Raw genomic sequence first — 26,392 nt, forward strand, 5'->3', positions numbered from 1 at the left:
ATAATTTTTGGTTTGCTAAATTAGTATTTTGCTTGCCACAAATACTGGCATTTATGCTGGCTATATTTTATTGATATGAATCTAGCTGGAAAATGGATAGAATTAATCACATTTTCTGCTTTTACATTAACATTTTGTTTTGATGAAAGTGTTCCAGTGAGGTCTACTGAAGCCTCATTTGTCAGAATTAAATTGTTTTTAAGTATTTACCAGCATTGATCCCTGGGACATCTCTATGTCCAGCAGGGTTATTACCTTTCACATGAGATTCTCACAACCTAACCAAATGTTTTCTAGTGAATTATTAAAACATGAAATGCATTTAACTTTTATACTAATCCCTCTCATAGTCTCACCACCTCACATCTGAGAGACAATATTCAAATGCTGGATTACTGACCTGCCTTTAGAATATTACCACAAATTTGCCAAAGTAATCCCCATCTGCATTAACCGCTTAGCATATCCCAACTCATCCACACACCCACATTAAACTTAAAATGCTTACAGGGAAAAAAAAGTCTTTAGTGATTATCCTTTTATTATTATTACAACTTTTTGCAGGATATCCAACCCTTATATTCTGTTGTCACATCAAACAGTGAGTCATTTAGATCTTTTAAACTTCATAATCTTATCCCTTTGGAGCCTGAGCTACCATAGAATCGTAGAATATCAGGGTTGGAAGGGACCTCAGGAGGTCATCTAGTCCAACCCCCTGCTCAAAGCAGGACCAATCCCCAACTAAATCATCCAGATGGTCCCAAAGACATGCACAGTTAACTATTTTCCAGCTCAAGTTACACCTTGACTAACATATCAGCAAATGCTACTTGCAGTTTTCTGAGGAATATTTCACATAAGATGCCAAGTACAGTAGGCTGAAACGCGTGGCAGGAGAAGCTGTTTCCTGAGCTGCTAACCTGCTTCTTTATTGAGAGAGACCTACCTGCTGGGATATTGTAGCTGGAGCCCTTCGAGCTTACTCCAAGTCAGTCCGTTACTCAGTGGTCAGCTGGAGAGTGTGGTGTGAACTGCCCCCTGGCTGCCTTTAAATAATGAATCTGCAAAGTCACTAATTGGTTATTTTCGCTGGTGTGCCTGAATAAGACCCTTAATCTTGGATAATCCATTATGTAAAAACCAAGTGTAATCCTCACAGTGGTGTGTCTGCCTGCTTCACTAATACAAACACAGCTTTTCCATAATGGAAAAAGAAGGCCAGAGGGCTAATAGGTCTGGGGAAGCAAGAGTAAGGACACCTCTGTCACATTCCACTGCCTGCCTCTTTAACATGTGTTGGGGGGGAAACATGGACAGTTAGTTAATCAATCAGCAGACATGTGAATATGCACATGCCCCCGGTTATAGTCACTCACTCACCGGGGGTGAATATAATATCATTCATATTTCCAATAGATGTGATGTGTCATCGGCTAAGACCCAAAACGACGAGTATAAAAATGAGGACTTTGCCCCAGGAGACTCACCGTGTCTGTGTCCAAGTCCTAGAGTCCCCCAGTTTTCCTCCACATGGAAACACCCCAAACACACACTATTCCCAGGTTGAACAGGAGTACTTGTGGCACCTTAGAGACTAACAAATTTATTAGAGCATAAGCTTTCGTGGGCTACAACCCACTTCTTCGGATGCATATGCAACCTTCCCAGGTTCTCACACTAAGACCCCAGAGCATTTGCAATGATGCCAATTCCACCTCTCTTTTCTCCTCACTCCATGGCCCTATTAAAACCTTTCACCCCTTGGTGCTATGCTTCACAGCAACTCAAACTAAGATGAAGTCAGAAGCTGCTTGAAAAAAAATGATTTGTACCAATTTGTGTCCTCCTCAGCCTTATTCTCTCTTGTAGCCTCTTGCAGTTCCCACCTGCGTATCATGGGTGACCTGCTGCTTCCCATAGGTGGATGCTGATTTCAGGTGGAGGATATTACACCCTTCCATGGGTCAGCGCTGATGTGGGCCTCTCCGCATTTTCATGGGCTGCTGCAGAGATGAGCTTTTCAGGGGTTCGGAGCTGTGGGGGAGGGAGCTTTGGCTTTGGTAGTTTGTTAGGGGCACCTAGAGCAATGGACAGGTGCCCCTTTATGTACTGAAGTAAAGAGAATGAGCCTGTGGATCTTCCGTAGCTGTACATTGCAACTACGGAGGTCTGGCCTCAAGGTCTGTGCCCAGTACTGCACAATTACGCGGGGGGTACAACTGCAGCCCTTGCTCCTTTGAGCACAAAGGTTGCTCTCTCCTCGCTGCTGCAAGGCACCTCAAAGGCGCCAGGGAACACACGGGGGTACGGCCCTGTGCAGCCTTCCCAGCCAGCAGAGCGGCCGACTACAGAGACGAGGGCACGGTATACATCCTAAGCCATGATTCAGTGAGCTGCATGCAGCGGCATTCTGCTGTGCCTTGCTGCAGGACAACCCATCCCAGAGCTCTCCCTGTTTCCACAGAGCTCTGCACGCACTGGCAACAAGTCGCTTGGGAGAGATGGTGGCACTTAAACACTGGCCCACGTTCGAGAGTTTGGGGAGTACAATGGCTCCGAGAGCTCCACCAAGGCCAGTGGGAGGAATGCCTACTTCAACCTCTTAGGGTCCCTCAGTGCTTCAGTCCTGCTTCCCCTCTGCACCCTTCAGCCAGGCTTTTGCCCATGGGGCACTACAAAGGAGCAGCCCCTGGATCTGGGGTGCACAGATACTAGTTGTGCCCAGCTGCTGTGTAAAATTCCTGTGCCTGCCACACCATCTCCATTTGCATCGACGGTGCCCCTTCATTGGGGCATGTTTTTCAGTAGGCAAGGTGGTCTAATGGAAAATGCATTAGACTAGGAGTCAGAAGTCCTGGCTCTGACACAGATGTGCCAGGTAACCTTGGGCAAGCTCCTTCACCTCCACGCCTGCATTTCCCTTCTTGCCCTTTGTAATCGCTGTTGGGCAGGGACTACCTTGCTGTTTGTACAGCACCTCCCACAGCGAGCACCCCCGACCCCACCTTATTCGGGACCTTAAAAGCACCACTTTAATTCGGGCACTGTTCTAAACCTTTGCCTGTTTTCTAGCAAGAGACCAAATGGTTGTTCTCAGAGCTAATCCTTCAGCCATTACACTTAGGGATAAAAGGTCACAGTGGGTACCAGATCTTGGAGCTCAGCAGTGACCCTGGAGAGAACACACATAGCTACTTCTTCCACGCCAGACAGAGTGTCAAGATAACGAGCTCCGTTAATTCAGGCACAAGGCATTATCTAAGACACCATAAACAAATCCTTGTTCCCAGCTATTTGGTCAACTTCCTGGGGATGTGAAACATGTATATGTAGTGGAAAGGAAATGTTTAGTCAATAAGTGTCCATATAGTAACATGGGGCTTCTTAAAAAAAAGGCTTTTCATCAACAGGAGCAGTTAACTGTTCTTTGCAACAAAAAGGTATTATGTAACCAGAAGGTTATTTAGCAGTAAAAGAACGGTCACCTGAAACAAATACACAACCCAATAATTATGTTTTCTTCTAATACAAATAAAGTGCCTATTTCAGGACAAGTGAGTCTGGAGTATTTTCTGTAAATTAGAAGCATTTGTAAAGAACGTACCACTTAGGCCGTGTTTGCCAACCGAACCGATTAGTGTAGGTCCCTGCCAGACACGTGAAGCCATACTTATGTGACATGTAATCCCATTGGCTTTATAGCCATGCTACTAATAGCTAATTACAACACAAGCTTTTGGTCTGTTGCGGTAACATCTGTCACTGCGCTATGTACAGTTTGCAGCAAGGACATGTGTTTTGTTGGTATATTGTCTTCCAACCGCATCAAGGTGGTTCAGAAAAAGAAAGGAATCCAGAGAAGTGTCAAGATGTCAAGTTTCTAACTCACCAATGCACCGACCATGGCTGTCCAGTTTAATCTTGAATAGGATCAGTACAAAAGAGCCCCGGCAAAAGCATTATCTGCAAAAGGAGCTGAATGAAGGACGTGACTGCAGAACCCAGAGCATGTGGGGGGAGAGGGGGCTAATGTAGACCCCTGCATATGCCTTTATCGGAACAAGTGTTAGATAAACTGCTCTAGGATTTACTGGGATTGTTCTGCCTGCTCAGATTTAGCAACATGTGCTAGGTCAGCAGTGGAAGGCACAGTATGGGGTCCCTAAATCGGCTCCTCTGTCAGGCACTGAACTCCCTTTCCCCCCTCCCCCCGCAGTCCCCATGGCTAGCCATCAGGTGGTGTGTTTGTTCACCCGGGTCTGTGAAAGCAACTAAATATAGAAGCATTGTGAGTTGCCCTTGACAAATATTGTGGCGGTTATTGTACATTGGGATGAGAGGATTTCCTGCCTCAGCTTTAGCTTATCTAGATCTAATTCATATTCTTAAAGGGACTGGAATAAAGGCTGCAGTTAAGACACCAGGCCTGGGCATCAGGAGCAGGGCCGGCTCCAGGGTTTTGGCCGCCCCAAGCAGCCAAAAAAAAAAAAAAAAAAAAAAAAAAAAAAAAAGTTGCGATCGCGATCTGCGGCGGCAATTCGGCGGGAGGTCCTTCGCTCTGAGCGGGAGTGAGGGACCGTCTACCGAATTACCGCTGAATAGCTGGACGTGCCGCCCCTCTCCGGAGCGGCCGCCCCAAGCACCTGCTTGCCAGGCTAGTGCCTGGAGCCGGCCCTGATCAGGAGACCTGGGGTCTATGCCAAGGCCTGACCCATTGTAACTATGTCCCACTCCCCCCACAAAACTTATGGTGCTCACCCAGTGTGAAGTGCTTGGTGATCATGGGATGAGGAGTGCTGAATATTTTGCTTACAGCTCACTTACTCCGTTTTCCCGGTGAAAGAAGTGATGTAATTAACACAGACAGTAAGTCATTAGAAAGTTGTTCACATTTGGTTTGTGCGTAGGATTCGTGGACTTGTTAGGCCTTCAGATGAAGCGCATCTAGTTCACTGCCCTGGCACTCGCAAGGAGACATTTAAAACATGACAATTTTAATTACGTGAACTGAAATGCTTCTCCGTCCCCAATAAATGACTGTAGCTCTTGCAAAGTGTCCTGAGTGACAGTGCTGAAGGCTAAATCCCAGTGTTTGCCCGAAGACCAGATACGGCTTGAATAGAGGCAGGGCCAGTTTCTTAGCTGTAACCTACCAACGTGTCCTTGTGCAGAGACAGTGTGTCTATATAACACATCCATTCTGCTATGGCTTCTCTGCCAAGAGAGACTGCCAATTAGCATGGTGCAGTGGATGTCTGGTTACCAGGACCTGGACCTCAACCACCGGTTCACTTCCTCCCTGCCATATAACAGCTAAGGAAGGACTTCCAAGCCTGACTGCCCTGCCCTAGTCTTGAAGCAGTGATGTAAAAGGTTCCACAGCCCATAACCCCTCCTCTGCACTACCTCGTCCCCTCACAGTTACGTTTGAATGAGTCCAGTGGCAGTTATACCCATACACCCAAGGTCAGGATCGGACACTGCAAAGCCACTATACAGGTGAGTTCTAGGGTCTTTCATTTGCTTTTTCTGATAAGTCGTTACTGCTTTGGAAACCTGCAAACGGTTCCAGTGGTGTGAAAGACGTATTTAAGCATAAACAACATGAAGCCAACAGTGTCAATTTCCAGCTAAGGAAGAGGCCAGAGAGCACAACAGAGCTGCTTGCTGTGCTTCATTTTAGCCTCCTTTTCCTGTCTCCATTGTTGTTATGGGCGGGTATATACTTTGCATTTCAAAAGCACATTTTTTAAACTTCAAAGCAACTGCTGCAACTTGTTCCTTATTTGGAGGAGGAATTTAAACCACTGGCACTGAGTGAGTGCAGGGCATTTTAGTGGTTCTTTGAGTCTACTCAATGTTTAATTAGGACCTGGATTAAAATTGATTCAAAAATATTAGAAGAAGCTAAAGAAAGTTAACCCACCATGAATACAATAAAAAGATTACCATCATACAGAAAGTGGCTAAAAACAGACTGAGTAAGGAACTCTATGTACATCTGAAGTCATAAGGACCAGGTACTGTCCTTTTACTAATAGAAAGGAACCTATGGCTTGAGCTCAGACCTAGACAATGCTCCCATTTGTGGTTTTGGGACAGGTGGATTGATTTAAAATCAGAGAAAGTTAAAGCACAAAATTTAATCAGAATTTAAAATTAGCAAGCAGGAAACCTTGAGTTAAATCTTGTTTTGCTTTTGTATTTTTTATTTTCCAAAAGAAACATTGATTTTCATTGGTTGGTAACTATTAAAACATATTGATTTGGAACTAAATATAGCCTTCCGACTAAATTTGGTAATTTTTGCTAACTTGGCAGATATAGCATATCTACAGACATTAAAGCAATTATATAGCCCAACTTACATTTATTCATAGTTTTAATTTTTACATGATCATGTTAGAACTGGTGAACGATGCATTTCATATTTACTAGAGGATTAAATATTTGTTATTTGTGTCAAGCTCTATTTGTATGGAAACTTGGAAGTCAACACAAATGCTCTAAAACAGCATTAATTTTGGGGGGGAAGGGGTTTGGTTACTTAAATAAAAACAATTTAAAAGTGCTGGGTACATAAGAAAAGTTTATCAAAACATGTTTTGCATTTTGTTCTTTAAAAACAGTATCTGTAGTTAGTGAATCAAAGTTTCTGGTCATGATTGTAGGACTATTAGATCTCATCCTCTTACACTAGTTTAATTCATAGATCGGAATAGGACAACAAAATTTCCTGATTTTTCAGCTCCCAAGCAGTTTCTTAACTTTGAGTGAGCTAGTCATTGAACTGATCAAGTTGAATAAACTAAAATGAAGCAAATATTTCCTCTGCAACTGCAGAAGAGGCTACTGCTGTCACAAAGCTGGTTTAGCACTTCAGCTATTTCTGGTTTCTGCTGCTATCCCAATGACTTGCAACAGCTCAGTGGTTTGATTTTCTTTAAAAATGCAGCAGCAAACATACTGCTTAAAATCATTTAAACTAAATGAACAAAAAAAAATAGATTATAGCAAGTTTAGGCCTTAACAGAGGCTGTCCATTTTAAACAGGTTTATTAAAAAGAAAAATGTATTTAATTTAAACTAAAAAACAACAACTTTTTTTTGTTATTGACCCAGTTCTGGGAAATAAAATGGAAGTCTCCCAAGTCATTTTTGCAGGTGGTTTCCACCCCGATCCCTCCATTCCCCTTATTGGGGAAATGAAAAATGGTCAAAAGAAACATCAAACTTCTTCATATATCTCTATATATATTTACATAAGAAAATGACCAACACCAATCAGTGCATCACTTTAATCAACCCTACAATTCCAAATAGGAGTTGTCAGACTTCAGAAGGTCCAGATTTTCCAGCCCCTACCACAAATTTCACCCTCATGTTCATTTATAGTTTGTCTACACTGCAACTAAAAACCCATAGCTAGCCCATGCTGACTGACTCGGGCTCATGGGGCTTGGGCTACGGGTCTGTTTAATATTGTGCAGACATTTAGGTTCAGGCTGGAGTCCAGGATCTAGGGCCCTGTGAGGTTGGAAGGTCCCAGAGCTCGGGCTGCAGCCCAAACATCTACACCACAATTAAACAGTCCTTTAGCCTGAGCCCTGTGAGCCTGAGTCAGCTGGCGTGGGCCAGCCACGGGTGTCTAACGGCAATGTAGACATACCCTCAGAGTCTGTGGTAGTCAAGGGCTGGCTCTCCTCTGCTCCAATCCAGAGAGACCACTCCACTGCTAATGGTCTGATCAGGGCTTACTGCAGAATCCGCTCTGCTGCTGTTGGTCAGGTCCTCTCCTACACACTTGCTCTGCAGAGGGCACAGAGAGTCCAGGGAGAGAAAACCGAGCAGAATAGGATTGTTTGAGTCCCTCTTCCTTAGGAAACAACTCCTGGACTCTAGAACAGAGCGCTTCTCCTCACCTCCTGTTGAGCTTGAGTTTCATCACCAAGCCAATGTCCACCACGTGAGAACTCAGGGTGTCTCACCTACTCAAGGACATGTCCTGACAATTCTTATGGCCCTTCCTGAGTACAGAACTCAAAATATATTGTCATTGACACACACAAATTCCAACAAAAGCAACCAAACTCAGGAGGTTGAAGTATAGGTAAGCATTGCACCATAATTCAGGTAGCTAAAACTGGCTTTTCACCTTCTCCCCTAACCAGAAGCAGAGAACTCTGTCTCTGTACGTCTTCTGCCCCTAGGGTTAAAATACTAAATTTTTTAATATGCAGAAAATGGAGAACTTAGCACTTCCAGTTTACTGAGAACAGATTAAAAGAATTGTCAGACACTGCCTTGAAGGAAAAGTTGATGGAAACATTTCCAAAAAAAACCAGAGACCACACTGCCATGGCAAGTGTCATTAAGTTCTGGGTATGCTACGTGTAACTTGTTTTATTCACACAAACCCCGCTCCTGGAACAGGGGTGGTCAAACAGCATGCAGGCAGTCCTTTCGTTCAAGTTTTTTTTTAAATGGACTCCAGAAACTGAGGCAATGATTACATGAGAATCTCATTTTAAGCCTCGGGCTGGACAGTGCTGCGTACGCTGGTATAACAGATCAGAGTATTAAATTCTCTACATTTACCACCTGGAGCCTTCAAAATGTATTATGCATGGGCCATGTAGCAAAGAGAGCCTGAGACATAAGCCCTTGTATTAGAGGCCTGGTGCGAGGCCTGAGGTCTGAACTAAAGTAGTGGTCAAGCCCTGCTAATATAAAACAAAGTTAGCAAGAGGCAGGCTCACAGAATCTGGCAAGAACAGGGCTGGTATTGCAAAACCACACACATTCCTGAGACATGCTGGGCACAGGACACTTGCGTGAACACATTCCAGAAGGGTGGTACCAGAACACCCCGATACCAAGATGGTACAAACACATTCCTCAGAGATAACAGGGACACAGTGGCTTCTCTTAAAGATAAGGTCAGGATGACAGTGTGATGCTGTAGTGAGGCGGCCTGGCTCCCAGACGCCCCCAAGAGGTACGAGCCCCTCTGGACGCCAAAGTGGGCGGAGCCACTGGAGCCTGCGCCCGCCCCCCAAAGGTCAAAGTGCAGGACAGGAAGTACAAAAGCCCCACCCCAGAGCTTAGAAGCTGCCTGGCCACCGGAGAAGCCAGACGCTGGGGGCCTTGCTCCCGCCGGGGAGACTCCTGCAGCCTGTGACCGACCCGAGGACTGGCCATACCAGTCAAGGCCTGAGGATGACCAGACCCCGGAGAAGCTGTTAAGCCTACCGGAGAGAAGCGACCCAGAGGAGCTGCCAAGCCTACCGCTCGCCGAGTACCCTGAGGAGCCCATGGTGCTTGATTCCATGGAGGACACCGACCGGACGCAGGTACTGCTAGAGGGGGAGGTAGGAAGTAGCCCGCGGGCAGCCGACCCTAGTCTGGCTGCGGCACACCCAGAGCCCATGTCACTGTGTTGCGGCCAGGATCCCCACTGACACAGCAGCAGGCTGCCTGCCGCTGTTAGGGCCCCGGGCTGGGACGCAGTGGAGTGGGCGGGCCTGCGTGGTTGATGGAAACAACCAGTTTCCCCCTCTCCCCCGACGCCAGAACCGGGAGTCTGGGCTTGTCCTGAACTATTTTGCTCAGCCCCTGCTTGAGGGCCTGAGCTCCAGACTGTGTGTTGCCCTGCCCTGACCCAGGGCCTGATATTGAACTATTTGCTCAGCCCCTCCCTGGGGCCTGAGCTCTAGACTGTTTGTTTACCGCCCCGCCCTGACCCAGGGCCCGGGCTTGTTCTGGAACTATTTGCTCAGCCCCTGCCTGAGGGCCTGAGCCCTTGACTGTTTCCTGCCTCACCCGGCTAGTTCCCTGACTCAGCAGACCTCAGTAGTGAGGTGGCCTGGCTCCCAGCCGCCCCAGAGAGGGGCGACCCTACCAAAACCCTTCTACAGATGGATAGAGAGGTTTTGATCGAACCAACACGTACAAGGTATGGGTGGTAACAACCCACATCAGGGGGCAGTAACTAACCACATCCGAGGGGCGATACGCAACTTGTTTGTATCAATGTATAAAATGGAGGTGCAGAAGGAGTGTCTCTGACCAGGCTAGGGGGCAGTGCCCATCACTGACTGAGCTGCATCCATTGTCACGGGCACACATGTGCTAGTGTAACAATAGACATTGATCCAGGGAGCTAGGACCATGCTTCATCGGCAAGAAACCTGGCTGGGCATCTTTGCTACTGACGGGTCTTGTGGTCTCATTGGGTGGCTCAGTTGAGGTCGGCTGTGCCATCTGTGCAGAGCTGGGACAGCACACAGAGAGAACACACACGCAGCCAAGGTCTGACGACAGGCCACATGTTCAATGTTCTTGAGGCTTTGTTTATATATTTTGTGGTTAGTTGTTTTTCTGTTCATGGAACTTTAGGAGTTAGTCGTCTTCCATACAGGAGTAAAGCCACAGGCATTTAAATTACTGCGGAGCATGCTCTAAAAGTTAGGAATGTCTGCAATATATGATGGTATCTATACATGATCTACTTTAACTGCTTTCTCTGAGCTATTCCAGCATGACTTATATAGCTCCTTGTCCTCCAGGTGCTTTACAAAATGGTATTTTTAGCAGCTTGAGTAGTTATGGATAAGCCAGGATGCACATGCATGTCCTGAGGTTGGATTTAAAGAACTAAAACTATGGTCAGAGACAAACTGCCAGAGGGAAAGGAATGCCACATGTGCATGCATCAGCTAAATACCCTGGGCCAGACATCTTATTCTGATAAGCGTTAATGAACTCCACTTCAACCTGCAACAGAAGGCAGAAGCAGATAAGTCAGGAGGGTTGGGTCAGTCTCAGTGCCTTACAAGCAGAGAGCAGTTTTGAACGAGAGATTTAACTGTTTGAGTAACACAAACAGCTTGAAGTGCCAGCTCCCTGAATGCATTTCAGGGGCTCACTACATAGCTATGCTTTTGAAGCGTATCTGCAAAGGAAGGTTGGATGTGGGTCCTTGATACCCTATAAAGATTTTTTTTTCTTGAGCTGCATGTTTTTGCCTTAACCTCAGATATGTGGCTGTCCCTGGTTCCATGTCTGAGATGTGGGTAGTAACCTTCCTCAGCTTCAAGTGAAGAGGTGGAAAGCACTGGTCTCTTTTAAAGTCATCTTTTCCTCCAAGTTCAAGAATTCACCTTGCACGTTGATTTGCATTACACTGATGCCCAGAAGCCACAATCATTTACTGGAGTCCCCCTGCACTAAGTGCTGTGCAAACTCACAGCACGCGTGCTCGTGACCCAGAGACCTTGCAATTTAGTGTAAGACAATTTATGTGAGGTGGATGTAACCAAACAAGTGGCAGGAGTAGAAGAGCACAGAACACAAGGATGCAGAGAAGAGTAATATTGATTTACACAGGTACAGACTGGTTATTTGCATTATCACAGGGCTAGCTGAGCTGCTGTCCCCTCCGTGGGTCTGAATGCATCCCAACAGGCAACAAGCATCAAGCTTTCACCCCTCACATAATTCCACCGAGAGATTCTCCCTTTCAGACCTCTGTGGACCCACCGCGATTACTTCAGCAAGTCCTACTTAGGTTCAGTGTCTGTAGTTCTGCCCTTCAGGAGCTGTGACTAGTGGTATTTACAGGAGTGTTCACGCAGCCTTTTCAAAACACAAGATTATTTATTCTTCGGAGTAGGAACACCTAGTATAAGAGAAGAAGGATTTTAGAAATTAAAGCCTCTATATGCAGATTATGTACCTAGAGCTTCCCATTGCCCAATGTTAGCTAGGAAGGCCCATCTTCAGAGGTCTGGTCTACACCTAAAAACTAAGTTGACCTAGCTACAGTGCTCAGGGCTGTGAAAAATTTCCACACCCTAAGACCTAGTTAGGTCAACCCCTGGAAACGCAGCTAGGTCGATAGAATTATTTTGTCCACCTAGCTACCACCTCTCAGAGAGGAGGATTAACTCCAGCGACAGAAAAATACCTTCCAACGACGTAGGAAGTATCTACACTACAGTGCTACAGCGGCATAGCTGCAGCGCTGGAGCGTAGACATACCCTACAACTTGATGTTGCAGGACCAAGGCAGGTAGGCTCTTCTCAATTAATAGCCCAGTCATTAAGAAAATACTGACTCTGCAGTGTTTCACCCAGAGGCATCTAGTCATTGTTTTGTTTCCTGCTTGTTGTTTTTCCCTAGAGATGCCTTTTGGCTTAATTCTTAAGAGACAGAAAACATTGCTATAGCAACCAGCCAATTATATAGCATTCATCAAATACAGAGCAGGCCCACATCTTTCACAGCACTATTAGCTTCTAGCGATCATCAACAGCTAGAACAAAACTCACTGTGTGGCTAGAACCTGATTAACTGAATGAGGAAGTGTCTAATGTGATATTCTCTTTGGCATTCCTGTAGGATGAAAAAAACACGGTCCACACCAATTTAGCAAGATTAATCCATTTAGGACAATATACCGTCATCTTAATTAAAAGCACAAAATACAAGTGCGTAAGTAAAACAGATGAAGTAGGAAAGAACAGTGATCTGTTACCCGTCCTGAGGTGCAGATGGGCTGTTTCTCTCATCACCAAATCTATACTGGTTTGATATTGGCGGGGGAGGAGGGATCCTGCATAGCTCTGATTATTTTTAACAGTTCAAAACCTTTCATACCTTTTACACTTCCATGACCCATCCATTCGTGCATGCCTGTGTCTAACCACTCATTCCCGTTGTCCATGTTTTATACATTTCATGCTATGTACATGCTGCACTTCATATCAATCACATGCAAATCATTTGCAGCAGCATCTCACCCTAGTCACATGTTTCTTATTTTTCTCAACATCGACTTGTGCATCTTGTTCTTATCCCTGACATTTTGGGCGTGAGGCACAAGCATCCTTCTCAAGCGTCCTGGCATTTGATAGTTAGCAAACACCTGTTTCCCTTAACTGTTAGTTAAGACACACTCACAGTTTAGGACATTTGTTCTAACAGGGAATTATGCTAAACATTAGCCAACTACATTTTCCGCTCTTATTAAAGGTTACACAGCGGGTTTGGTTCACTGAACGATAGGCCTTAACTTAGCAATAGGTCCTTTGTCTTAATGGCAAACAGGTTCAGGCCTTGTCTTAACTCTCACTCAATATACGTAATTAATATGACCTCCAGCATGCCAGTCAGCCACTGAGTCTTTCAGGATAAAAAGGATCATTAAGACCTGAACAGGTATTGTTCAAATCCATGACAATGGCCAGTGTTCAGGAAGAGCCTACACAACTGCATTCTTGTGTGTGCCAATAGCAATTCCATCAGCAAGACAGGCACGGAGATGCACAGTTGCATGTGACTTTTCCTAATGATCTGGCCTATTGTGTCCTGATGGAGCTCTGTGTCAATGAGTGATGCTGCACTGTCACTCCTTTCTTCATTTATTTCCAAGGTTTTGGGGGTGAGGGGGGTGTTAAGTTGCTGTCGCTTCCCAACTACTCCTTTATGACAGGCTGGGCCTCTGTCTGGGGTCCCACTCAAACCAATATACTGGGTCACGACAATGGTACTCACATCCGGTTCCTCCCAACGTTCATGCAGCAAATCTAAAATCCCCAGAGGCTGACGCCCATACAATAGTTCAAAGGGGGAGAATCCTGTACAGGCCTATGGGACCTCCCTTATGATGAATAAGAACAATAGAAGCAGTTCATCCCAGTGCTTGGGGTCAGATTTGATGAAGTGCTTCAGCATTTCTTTTAGGGTTTTATTAAATTTCTCTCTCAGACCTTCTGTCTGTGGACAGTATACAGAAGTTCAAGAATTTAACCTTCAAAACGGTACACAACTCCTGCATCTCTCAAGGCGAAGTTGGTCCCATAGTTGGTGAATATCTTGTGAGGGAACCCCGTGAGCAAAAAAGTTTCATAAGTTCTGGTGTAATTGCACTTGCCTTTGCCATGCCAAGGGGATCAGCCTCCTGTTACCAGGTCATATAGTCGATGACCACCAAGATGTACTGGTATCTGGAGGCACTCTGCTGTAGGGGCCTGACCGCGTCCATCCCTATCCTTTCAAAGGGCGTCTCAAATCAGTGGCAAAGGAATGAGGAGAGCTTTCAGGGCACCCTTGGTGGTGAACAGTTGGCATTCCAGGCAGGAGGAGCAATATTCCCTCACTTCCTGATGGATGCCAGGCCAATGGAAGCAAGCCAGTACCCACAACAGCATCTTCTCCTGCCCCAAATGGCCAGCACAAGGGATGTCATGCGTGAGTTGCATCACTGGTTGATGGCAGATTTGCCTGGCACTAGTAGTTGTGGCCTTCTCTCCTCAGACTGTTGGTTTAACTCCATGTGGTACAAGTGCTCCATAACCACCAGAAAATGGCAATATTGCTTCAGGCGCTAAGGTTCTGTCATTTCTCTATTTATGGAGACCAGTTGCTCATAGCTGCAGCTTAACCTGGGATCGTCCCTTTGTTCCTGAGCAAAAAATTTCCAGCTTGCAGTAGGACCCTAAGTCGGGAGGGGGGGGGGGGGGAGAAGGGAAATCTCTTTTCCTTCTCCACCTCTGACCTTGGTTAGGGGTGTTCTTGAGCTCTCCTCCCCCGGGTCTTCTGGTTCTTCAAGTCATGTTAGGCCCGCATCTTCTGTTAAAAGGCTAGTCTCGTCATTATTATTGGGTATGCCGATTCTCCAGCCACCGTGTGCACCCACAGTCCGTTGTAGCCGCCAGCTGGGGTAGGCTCTTGCGATCACAAACGTGTAGGGACAAAAATCAGGAAAGCCAAGGGATAGAATGAGTTACAACTGGCAAGAAATGTTAGAGACAACAAAAGGGGGTTCTACAACTATGTCAGGTTAAAAAAAGAAAGATCAGGGACGGTGTGGGTCCACTACTCAATGGAGGAGGTAACAGAAGATGGGCTGCTATGCGAGAGCTGGCGCCCGTGGGGCATGTTTCTGACCTAAATCACTGGCAATGTGTCTCTTCATTAATATCTAAATAGTCTAGAATAGCAGCTTTCACTTGCCTGTAGTCCTTGGCCTGTTCTTGGTCTAGGTTGCAATAGGTCGACTGTGCCTGTCCCATCAAACACGGTGCCAATATCAAAGCCCAGAGTTCGGGGGTAGGAGGGTAGTGAGAGGCTAGTGCTACCCTCTCAAAGGTGGTCAAAAACGCCTCAGGGTCATCACCCGATCCCATCTTACTTAACTTCACTGGGGCCTGCGGGAGGGTTACCCGTGCAGAGAGGGGCCTTACTGGGGGCCCCCGTGGGAGCAAGACTAGCATTAATTGTCGAACCAGGTCCTTCTGTAACTCTTTCTGAAGGATTAGCATCTCTCTCAACAGCTGTTGTTGCTGGGACGCTTGCATCTGCTGCTGTGTAGTCCACTGCGGCAGCAGCTGCTCCAACCACAGAGGCCAGAGCTCTGGCTTCATCTCACATAGAGCCCCTGCGTTTCTATTCTCTATGTAGTGGTTTTTTGTTTTGTTTTTTAGAACACCCTTCTAGCAGGCGTGGTGGGTGATAGCCGCACTCTATACTGTTTTGTGATAGGCTGGGCTGTCTCTGGGTCACGCTCAGACAATTTCACAGTCTCGTCTCCTTCCAAGTTCTCTCCTGCTTGAGAGCTTTACTCCAGCCTGTCTGGATTCTCTGCTGGTCTCCTGCTTAGCATGTTCAGTCTGAGTTTCCTCCTAAGAGGCCTGCTTTGTATATGGTGGTCTGGCACAACGGGACCTCAGGTCAGAGTTCACCTTCAAGCTCTACCCCATGGTGTTCAGCTTCTCCTGGGTCTCGTAGGTCTCGGGGGGGGGGCGCGGAGGGGGGGCTTGGTGGCTGTTCCCTCTCACCTGCTCTGCAGCAAGAGTCAGCCACTGCTGGGGCACAGCAGATTTCCTCCTGGTTGCCGCCCCTTCCTGTGAAAGGTCTCCCAGCCGGTGAAATCTCTGCAGCTGTGCCTATCTGGCAGCAGTCGAGCGCAGAGGAGTTGGTTAGCCTTCTTCTGAGTGGGATGGGGGTGTGCCCCACCACACCCCCATTAGCAACTTTTATCCATCCCCAGGCTGGAGGAAGGCAAGCAGCTATCCCAGACACTTAGCACACGAACACCTTTTGAGATGCAACACTGAGGCTACGTCTACACTCCCCCTCTGTTGGCAACACTTCTGTCGCTCAGGGGGGTGAATATCCCACCCCCTGATCGACAAAGTTACACCGACATAAGCACTCGTGGGCACAGCGCTACGCTGGCTGATGCTACCGCGGGGGTGGGTTTTTTATGCCGTCAGGAGAGCTCTCTCCCATCGGCAGAGATTGTTTTCCCCAGATGTGCCGCTGCAGCCCTGGATGTGCAGATATGCCCTTAACCGTATTTGCCCTGGTCATTCCCTTGAGTTCCAGCATAGGCAATCGGCATTAATTTGCATGGATGAGCGTTACCAACTAACATTGGTGTTAAAGTACATGTAACGATAAGCACCTCAGATGACAGATGTGTTAGTATCTTCTGTTGATTTCCAGTTGACTCATTCAAATAGCAAGTTAGGTTATGGAGATTGGGACTATCAACCCTTAGATCTAAGTTGCCATAAAGCAATAGGGCTTCCATGAATGCTGCCTGATTTGTAGTAACAGCGCTCAGTTGCTTTCAAACCCAGGCAGCTGCTTTCAAATCCTATCAGAGTAGTTAGCAATTAGCAGTTTGACTCAGACAGGCGTGGTTGTTTCGTGAGCCCAATCTCCTCAATCGTTTCTTCCAGCCAAAGCCACGCTCTGAGGTGCCATGAAGGAGTGTGTAGCAGTGCAGTACGGATACAACAAAGAAATGGCAGCTTGTACAAAAGGCAGCAGGAGCAATGCACCCACTTAGAAGGAAGGCACAGGATGCATCACTGTTGTGTGCCAAACCGTCTATTGGCTTCCACAGCCTGGCCTGCAACAGAACCCTCCAGGTTCTCCACCGACATCCAACCCCATGACCTGGTTTTGCACTTCCTCACACCTTGACTTGGCAGTGTTTTTACACGCTTTGTACAAGAGGAAGTGACAACACAAAGTGCAGCGTGCAGGGGGGAACAAAACAAAACTGGCTGGTCAGGGGATGCTCCAGTCACCACTTGTCTGGCACCTCCTCCTGGTCACTCTGGGGATTAGCTCTGTGAGGTTGACGCCCCTTCTCACAGTTGCATGCCGCCACTCCGTCTTTCTGGTCTGCAGCCCCTCTGTCACTCCAGGAACTGCAGCATTCTCTTCATGACTCAGCCCTCTGGCCTGGGCACTCAGCATTCCCCCCTTCTGGGGTATATCAAAGTCTTTCCCCCAGCAGTCCTAAGCAGTCTTCCCATTCGCTGCCTCAGGTGCCACCCCTTCAGTGGCTGGTAGGGGAACCAGGCCCGCCCTCTACTCTGGGCTCCAGTCCAGGGATCCTTAACCCAGCAGTGCTGGGCTTTACTCTCCCAGTCCTCACTGCTCCTCCCCTGGACTGCTTCCTACCACACCGGGTTCCCCCACCCTTTCCCTGGGCGCACCAGCTCCAAACCCTCATCCCTTTTCCCAGGGAGTGACTGCCCCTTCCCAGCAGCATCCCCCATCTGTTCCCAGCTTCCTGGCTTTATAGACCCCTCCTGTTCCTCCCTGGGTGAATGTGCTTGCAATCAATTCCCTGCTCCCTGGCTCTTCCTCCAGGTACAGCCTGTGGAGTCAATAGGCCTACCTAGCCACCTTAACTCCATCCACTCCTGTGTGGAGTGGACACCCCACCACAAGGCCTTACATTTTTTCATGACCCATTGTAACAGTTGAGCTCCTCTGGGCAAAGCAGCCAGCAGTGCCCTGGGTGAAGCACTCTGCAGTGAGAAATGAGGCACTCCCCGTAGAGGGCCTCCAATGGAGGAATATCTCAGAGAGAAGCGAAGACCAAGCCTGGGTGAGTTCAGAGCACGTTTCAAAATGCACCTTTTTGCAAAAGCCTGCCCAGTAACCAGAACCAAGCAGTTGTTTACAACATAGTAGTAAGAGCTCGTGTGGCTGGGAGACAGTGATGCTATTTTCGTTTTGGCCCTGGGCACTGTGATAAGCATCCTAGAAATACCTAAACCAGACAGACACTGCACCCCTTTCACCAGGATGTTAGCTGTTTCCTAGAACTTGGTCCTGCACAAACTATCCCTTCAACTTCATACCCCTAAGCATTTGCCTTCCTGATTTCAGCCTGAAAGCCACCTACCCTGGCACCCATTTTACCACAAGGTATGTGTTTGGTAGCAGCCTGTATTGTAACCAGAGCTGGTAGTGATGCCTATAGTTAAGGTTGCCTGACACTTCCCATTATAAAGACCTTGTTTCAAGTGGCTTTCATCTCTGAAAGCTTCATCCTGAGGCAGGCCCTCAGCATGGGAATTTTCAGCCCAAACAGGTAAAGTTTTATGGAAAGAGTCACCTAGACCAGTGTAGCCATTTCAGAGAACGTTAGGGGGAAAATGTGATTTGCCCAGGATATAAAGCATTTTGCACCCATTACACCTAGTGTCAGGGATGTGCTTTTTGCTGATCCTGTGAAAATTCACTCAGACTGAATTAAGTTAAGCCTCTGAGAACTTGCAGTTTGCACATGCTCAGTGGAGGTATGAGTGTGGCAACTAAATTCTCTGAAGGTTCCATCTGCATTGTGCATGCTCCATCTCGAGGGGACAGAGGCTGAAAAGGACTTTTCCTCAATCTGCTCCCAGGCCCTGAAACAGAGCACCATCGCTTTTCTTCCTCTCAATGCTCCTGCTGCTGGCAGCCAGGCAGGATGGAGGAGGAGGAAGCTGCCTGACCTGAATACAGAACAGCGAGGAGCAGGGAATGGTGGTAAAAGGGCAGGGGGCAGAAGGGTCCATAACCACTAGAGAACACTCCCCTCCAGAATCTGGTCTAGAACCCAGGATTCCAAGTCTCAACCTTCTTTTGCTGGCTATGAAATAGCTGTGAAATACATTTGTTAGTCTCTAAGGTGCCACAAGTACTCCTGTTCTTTTTGCAGATACAGACTAACACGGCTGCTACCCTGAAACCTGAAAGCAGAGTGTTCTCATCCCCCTCTACTGGCAGGACATGGCTAACAGCCTGCTACTGCTGCAAGTTACTCCGATCAAGTGGTGCTGGTCTGGGCTGTGGCAAGAGCTATCTATAATTGTGCTGCTGACCCATGGGGTTAGTATAGTCCACATGCTGGAATTTCCTTTTAAAAATACTAGCAAATTATATATATATATATATATATATATATATACACACACACACACACACATATCTACACATACCCCTTATACACATACATACATACACCCCCCCACACACACACACACCCCCCACGGCATTAGGATTATTAAGGTTGCCAAGTCAAGCACTCAGGATTAGGAAGTGCCAGAATTTGCTTGTGCAACCTTAATTCAACCCCTTTGCCCATATATCCATTATGATACCGTCTTTAATTACATCATCCGATACTATTCCCCACCCCGCCACAGGGCTTCCTGCCTCATTTGTTGTATACATTAGGTGGCTAGTGAGTGAGGCCAGAGACTGCAAGAAGAGAAGGGAGGGTCTCACGGTTAAGCCAATTTAAATCCAGCCTGGAGAATTTGATTCTCTCTGCTTCTGCCACAGAGTTCCTAGGTGATGCTGGGCAAGTCACTTAAAGTGCATAGTTGACTGTGCTCCTCCTTTTTCCAGGGACCCAATTTGGGGTCTGATTTGCTGTAAGATTGAACACTCAACTGCTCCTGCGGTCCAAGGGACTGGAGCGCTACTCCGCACACGCAGAGTGCTAGAAAACGCTACGTCCTGTAAAAAAAGAACAAGTCAGTAGGGCGACCAGACAGCAAATGTGAAAAATCGGGACGGGGGGGGCGGGGGGAAGATAGGAGAGGTAATAGGAGCCTATATAAGAAAAAGACCCAAAATTGGGACTGTCCCTACAAAAACCGGGACATCTGGTCACTCTATAAGTCAGGCCCCTGGCTTCTCAAGTTGAGCACTTCTCAAGCTGGCCTTACTGTCTCTGCCTCAGTTCCCTGTATGTATAATGGGGGTAATAGTATGGCCAACCTCAAGGGATCAAAAATGATGAGTCGGACATGCCCCCCCCCCAACATACTTTTTTTAATCTGCCTTTTGCTGTTTAACTCCCCCTGCCCACCTTCACTATTTGTATGACAATTAGTGTTGCCCACTCACCCGCTCAGCAATTAATTTTGCCTCCAACCGCCAAATTAATCCAGTCCCCCCACCCTCTGCTCCTCCTGGAGCTCTTCACCCACCTCTCCCAGGGCTGGGAGAGGATGCAGCAGGGTCCCCTCTCCCCCTACCATGCTGGGATGGGCATCTCCCAGGGCTCCCCCCATCCCTTTGCAACACAGCCTAGAAAGGGGCAGAAGGGGGCAGGGGAGGAGCCAGCCCATTACTCATAGGAGGGTAGGGGAAGAGGGGGCGGAGCTCCCGAGCTGCTGACTCTTTCCATTCCCCCCCCCCCCCATCCCTCTTGAGAGGGCTTTTGGCTGAGGGAGATGGGCAGGGGCGGAGGTGGATACAGAGCTCTTCCTACAGCAGCTCTGATTGGTTGCTCTGCCCCAGGAGGAGGCAGGCAGCCAATCCAGGAGGTTTCCCCCCCACACATACTTAAGGCTCATATTTACTTGTGGGCTGGCGCTTTGCGCAGAGATACAGGCTCCTCACCCCAGCCAAAATCCTGTCACTCGTGAAAGAAGGTTGCAAGTACTGGAAATGCTGGGATAAAACCCCCTCACAGGGGCGTTGCGACGATAAATTCACTAGTAAGCACTAAGAGGTTTTGTGATGAGCAGCAAAGAGGAGGCTGGGGAAATGAGCAATTCGACACTCAGTGCAGGATTTGGATGTTGTACAGTAAATATTGCATGGGCGGCCACACTGAATGAAGATAAAAATATTGAATAGCTACCCCTTCAGTGAGCCCCATGAGCGTCCTGTGTACTGAATGAGGCAGGGGGCCTGTGGAGAGAAATATTGTCTCATGCTGCATATGCACAAAGGGGACAAGTTAAGCTTGCATGGGCAACGTCAGTTCTGGCTCTCCTTAGCTTGACTTTGCAGCCATAATGTTCTTTTCATGTCATTTTTAGATAACGGCTCCTCTGCACTTTTTCTGGCCCAGATCAGTACTTTCAGGAGGAGATGGCACCTGTTTCAACCAATGTTTCTGGTTCCCCTTCTCATTTTTTAACTTGGCTGCGTATTTACCTTTCTGAATAAGGTCAGTTGGAGAGTTGAGGTCAGTGTAGCTAAGAGCACTCGAGATAACCAGGTGAAAGAGCAGCACGCTCTTCTTGTCAGACTCGTTGCAGATATTACCACGCATCAGCCACTCCACTGTAATCATTAAAAACAAGCAGCATCCCTGCCAAAATTAAGAGCTTGTGGCCACCTACTGCTGATGCGAGGAGGAACCTTCAAACCACTCTCGCTCAGAGAAGATGTCTCTTACTTGGGTCTAGCGTACCTGTGAGGATTTTGATACTAACTGGTCAGAGGTGTGCTCTTGAGCAGCAACACGTCAGTTCATTCAGCCATTGGGCATTAGGAAGACATGTATATTATTTGCTATTAGTGAATGGAGTAGCAAGTAGGCAGTTGTTAAGGTGATTACAGCCTTTAGACTTGGAGAACTGAATTTGTATGGCTCAGTGAAAAGAAGATAGAAATCAATAGCAGACACTTCAGTACTGCCAGAATCAGAGATGGAAGTTTACGTAATTTTTTTGCTCAAGTGCCATAGAACAGGGCTTGGAAATGGTCTTCTAGCGTCGTGAGTACAACGTTACCATTGGTAGAAACAAATCTGAATCAGGTATATTCCAAACAAGACTGAGGCTTCGGTCAAATTCTCTGCTGAGGTAACTCCGTTGAAATCAGATGTGTTATGCCAAGAGATTTCGGCTTACTATAGTGTTGACCTGATCAACTCCTCCTCCAAGCACTATTCTGCTTGTCACAGCAAGAGCTGGATTCCTCAGCCAGTTCCGTGACTGCCTCATGGCAGAACACATTGGACCCTGCATACGACTGAACAATACGGTTGCAGTGAGGAAGGTGTATAGCCTGGGTTGGGAGGTGCACTAGTCCATGAGGGTCTCTTCAGAAGAAATCCACCGTATGGAAAGTTTCTGGCCATTGGGTGCATAACAAATATTATAACACCCACAGTAGGAAAGCTGTCATCTAAAATACTCCAACCCCTCAGCAGAGAAATCTCTCCAGCAATAATCTGTGGTGAAAAAAAAAAAAGCTTGCCAAAAAAGCTATTCCCTGCATTGTACTCCAAACATCAATGAACGTGGGGTCTGGAAGTCCTACAATTAAGGACCGGAACTTCCCCCCCCCTCCCCCCCAGGTTTTTAGCATCCACAAGCAGGGACTGTCACAGGTAAGAGTCCTCAGCTGATCTCTGCAATTGTGATGTTGGAATGAGAGTCACCCTGACACCTTCAGCAAGTTGCATTCGGGATGGCTGCATTCTGTGTGGGTTGCAAAACCAACGCTAGAGAGCCTAATACTGCAGGACTCAGGAACTTTGAGTGAAAGTTCCTTAGCAAATGAGATTAAGAGAGGATCTCAAGAGATTTATGTTATCGCGCCATCTAAAGGTTCTGATGAGGAAATGGAGGGAACATGAGCCTATATGGTACTGTCTGAGGCCGCTGAATGAAGAACCTAACTTTTATTGAGTGATCCTCCATTTAAAATAACAAAAAATGCAGAAGGCTACAAAAGCATCAACTGGATTACTAGTAAATTAGGAGATCCCAAAGTCAGGAGGTATAAGATTGTCAGGGCACAACAAGGATAGACGTCCACTGAATATGCATGGGTCCACACGAGAGTTGAGAACCTAGCAGTATTATGCTTGGATAAGGCAAGTTGTATGATTTACCAAGTAACAGTGGTGGATAAGCTGCAGATCTGTTATATCAATATAGCTAGCGTATGACTGAGCTGGAGGAGTGCAACCCCCTATCCCCACCTTGCCTCAGTGGCTACTACCAGTCGCCATCTAGCCCCCACTCACTGGGGCAGATGCAGTTTATAATGGCCACAATACAGCATAGTTTGACAATTATGCCTAATCAGGTTTGTCATTTCTTGCCTCAATCTCTTAGTTAAGAAAAGGACAGGGAAGGTGCTGATCCCATGAAAGCAGGGAAAGTAAATGCACCCTGAGAGCTGGCAGAGGTTGGAGCAAGTACCTGCCATGAACCTACCTGTAGAAAGGGTGGGGATTTGTAGCGTCTCTTGGACCAAGGCCCACAGAGCGACCTGAAAATGCATCTCACTGTGGCATTACCTGCATTGTCATCTTGCAATGCAACGGGTTTGCCTTAGCAAGGGACAATCTTTTAAAAGTGGTAGTGTTAGAACTGGAGGGATACGGTTCTCTGAGCCAGTGGGACCTATTGTTCCCAGGCATTTCACTTTGTGATCCCCCCACCCACCCACCCACCCACCCATGTGCACAAGTAAACCTCCAAAATAGCTCAAGCACCTTCCATTTTTATCTCATGGCACATTCATGGGGGAGCAGCTAGCCACACCATAATTATGGCTGCTCAGTTGAAATTCATTTTTAAGGCACTTAAAGTAAATAAGTATAGTCAGATCTGTTCAAAAATTGCTGTGCCAGTTGAGGTCCTGGGCTGGAGTTTGCAATACAAATTTGACATTTTCTCAAGAAGGTCTCTGTAGCAGATCAAGCACTCACCGCCACGGCACCTCCTACTGGTCATCTGGCTCAAATCCAGCACTCGGAGCACCTCCCGCTGGCCAGTCTCTCTCCTGGCTCAAGCCCCCCCCCACCCCATGTCCCTCCCAGACCCCAGTGCCCTTTACCTTGGGGTGCTGCCCCAGCAGTACCCCCACAGTCTGGGTCTCCCCTCCCAGGGGAACCCCCAACCCCCTATCCCTACCTTGCCTCAGTGGCTACTACCAGTCGCCATCTAGCCCCCACTCACTGGGGCAGATGCAGTTTGTAATGGCCACTCATCATTGGCAAGGGCATTGGACCAGCTGCCTCTGCCCATCCTAGAGTGACCAGATAGCAAGTGTGAAAAATTGGGACGGGGTGGGGGTAATAGGGGTCTACACAAGAAAAAGCTCCAAATATCAGGACTGTCCCTATAAAATCAGGACAGCTGGTCTCCCTAGCCCATCCCCAGGCTGCACCTCTGCAGCCCCAGTACCTCCTTAGGCCTTAACAAGGCCTCAGCCTGGGGAGTTGCCAGGCTGGAGCTCCCCAGGTCCTCTTGCCCTTTCCCAGCACTGCTCTGCTTCCAGTACCCAGTGCTCCCAGGCAGCTAGGCCCTTCCCACTCCAATGCTGGAGTGAGATTGACCCAGCTCCTCCCTTAGCCCTTATATCAGGGCCAGCTGTGGTCTGATTGGGTGTGGCCACAGCTGTGGCTGCCTCCCCAATCAGCCTTTAACCTTTTTCCCTAGGAGTGGGGTAACTGTCCCCTACAGTCTCACATTACAGGCCCCACCCTCCAAGAGATTAGTTTATAAAATTTCAGTATAATGCTGTTATGTGGATACAGGCATTCTAGCATGTATCTGGCTCCCCATCTCCTGGTTTTCTAACGTTAGAATTTCTGCATTTCATTTCCTGCAAGGACATGAGAAGCACTTGCAACTAGAGCTAAGTGAATAAATGTTTTTTTTTTTTTGTTCAGGGGCCAAATCAAAAAGAAAAATCTGAAAAACATTCAGTTTGGGGTTTTTTTTTTTCATTTCTTGCCAAAAGCTTTTAAATAAAAAAAAATGGAGATGGCCAAAACAAAATATGGACTTTTGAAATGTTTTCCTCCATTTTTTTTTCAGCAAAATTTTACCCAAATTCACAAAAATGCATTTTTTGTGAATTTAGTATTTGCTGCAAAATTTTGTACAGCTCTGCCTGCCGCCTTAACTCCATGATCAGTGTCTTGTGTGCAACTCTCTCATTCCTCCTCACGCTGCCACCGATGGGTTTACTCATACAGCTCCTCTGCTTCCTCTCCAGCCACCCCCAGGTCGACCAGTGTTTGGTTCCAGAACGTTCATGGATGTTCATGATAATTCCGTTCTGGAAGTCTGACTCATCTTAATTTACTTGTTTCTGAAGAGTCTTCAACTTCACCATTTCCGTCCCCTTTGCATGGAAGTAATGTGGTTCAGTGCCGGGTTTACAATGGTGCCAGTGGCGCCATGGAGCCAGGCCCATGCTCAGAAGGGGCCGTGGCCTGCTCTGCTTGCACTGCGCCCTGAGACCCTGCCAGCCTGCTATCCCCCTCCCCTGCCCCACTTGCTCCTCTCAGCCTGCCCGCTGGCTGGCTGAGAGCTCCTCTCCACTCCCTGGCCCCATCTGCTGGCTTCTCTCTGCCCCCTGGCCGGACCCCAGTGCACCTCTGGCTCCAGGCAGTCTCTGCTTCCCACCACCTGTGGGGCCCCACCTGTCTCCCCGGAGCTGAGCCGCCTGGGACTGGTGCAGAAGCCTGGTCAGTCTCGGTCAGTTTGGAGGGGGGGAGACACTGTGGGGGGCTTGGCTGGGCTGCTCCAGGCAAGTAGGTCCTGAGGGAACCCGGACGGGGCAGGCCCTGGCCTGGCTGATCGCGCCACTCCCAAGGGGCCGGAGCGATTCCCCGCCCTGGGACCCGCCCTGGCTGCACTGCTGGCTTAGCCCGGCAGACAGTCGCCTCCCAGCAGGGCCGGTGAGTGCGGCCGGGAGGCAGGGTGTGGGGGAGTGGGTTTCTGGAGGGCCTGGGGGGTGTGTGCTGGGCTGTGAGGGGGCGGGGAAGATCTCTGTGTGTTGGGGCACTGGGGAGTGGGGGTTCTCTGTGGGGGGCTGTGGGCGGGGGGGCAGTGGGCAGTGATGGTGGTGTGCAGGGCACTGTGCATTTGTGGCACGGTCTGGGGGGGGGCTCTGGCCATAGGAAATCGGGCGTGTGTGTGTGTTCTGGTGTTGGGTGTGGGGGCCGTGTGGGGCGGCATTGGCCCATCCCCGAGGGGAAGGGGCACGCTGGCAGCGCAGTGCTGGGCGGGCCACTGTGCATCTGGCAACTGCCGGTTTGTAAATAGTGCCTTTGCACTAGGCTGGGCAGAGCGGGGCCGTCCCTGCCATGCCCCATTGCTCCTGGCTGGCCCCTCACTCCAGGAACCGACACCCCCCCCATGCCATGCTTCATTGCCCCCATGGGAGCCACAAATATGTTTGGCGCCAGGCCCACAAAAGGTTAATCCGGCCCTGATGTGGTTCCTTTAGTCTACACACACACACACACACACACACACACACACACACACACACACACACACACACACACACACACACACACACACACACACACAC

At 48.1% G+C, this 26,392-nt stretch overlaps 1 protein-coding gene across 3 annotated transcripts in view; it reads right to left on the reverse strand.

The window, feature by feature from the left end:
* LOC135880253 (purpurin) overlaps positions 1–23,836 on the reverse strand; it is a 39,295-nt gene extending 15,459 nt beyond the window's left edge. For 2 of the 3 annotated variants that reach the window (XM_065406485.1, XM_065406483.1), the window contains exon 1: positions 23,772–23,836. The gene's annotated coding sequence lies outside the window, so the exon portion shown is untranslated. Of the gene's footprint in view, positions 1–949; positions 1,027–23,771 lie in introns of those variants that run through there. The other variant, XM_065406484.1, reaches the window with a different exon arrangement.
* Between the last annotated feature and the right edge of the window lie 2,556 nt (positions 23,837–26,392).

This window comes from Emys orbicularis, chromosome 6, assembly GCF_028017835.1.
Source record: "Emys orbicularis isolate rEmyOrb1 chromosome 6, rEmyOrb1.hap1, whole genome shotgun sequence".
Lineage (NCBI taxonomy): Eukaryota > Metazoa > Chordata > Testudines > Emydidae > Emys > Emys orbicularis.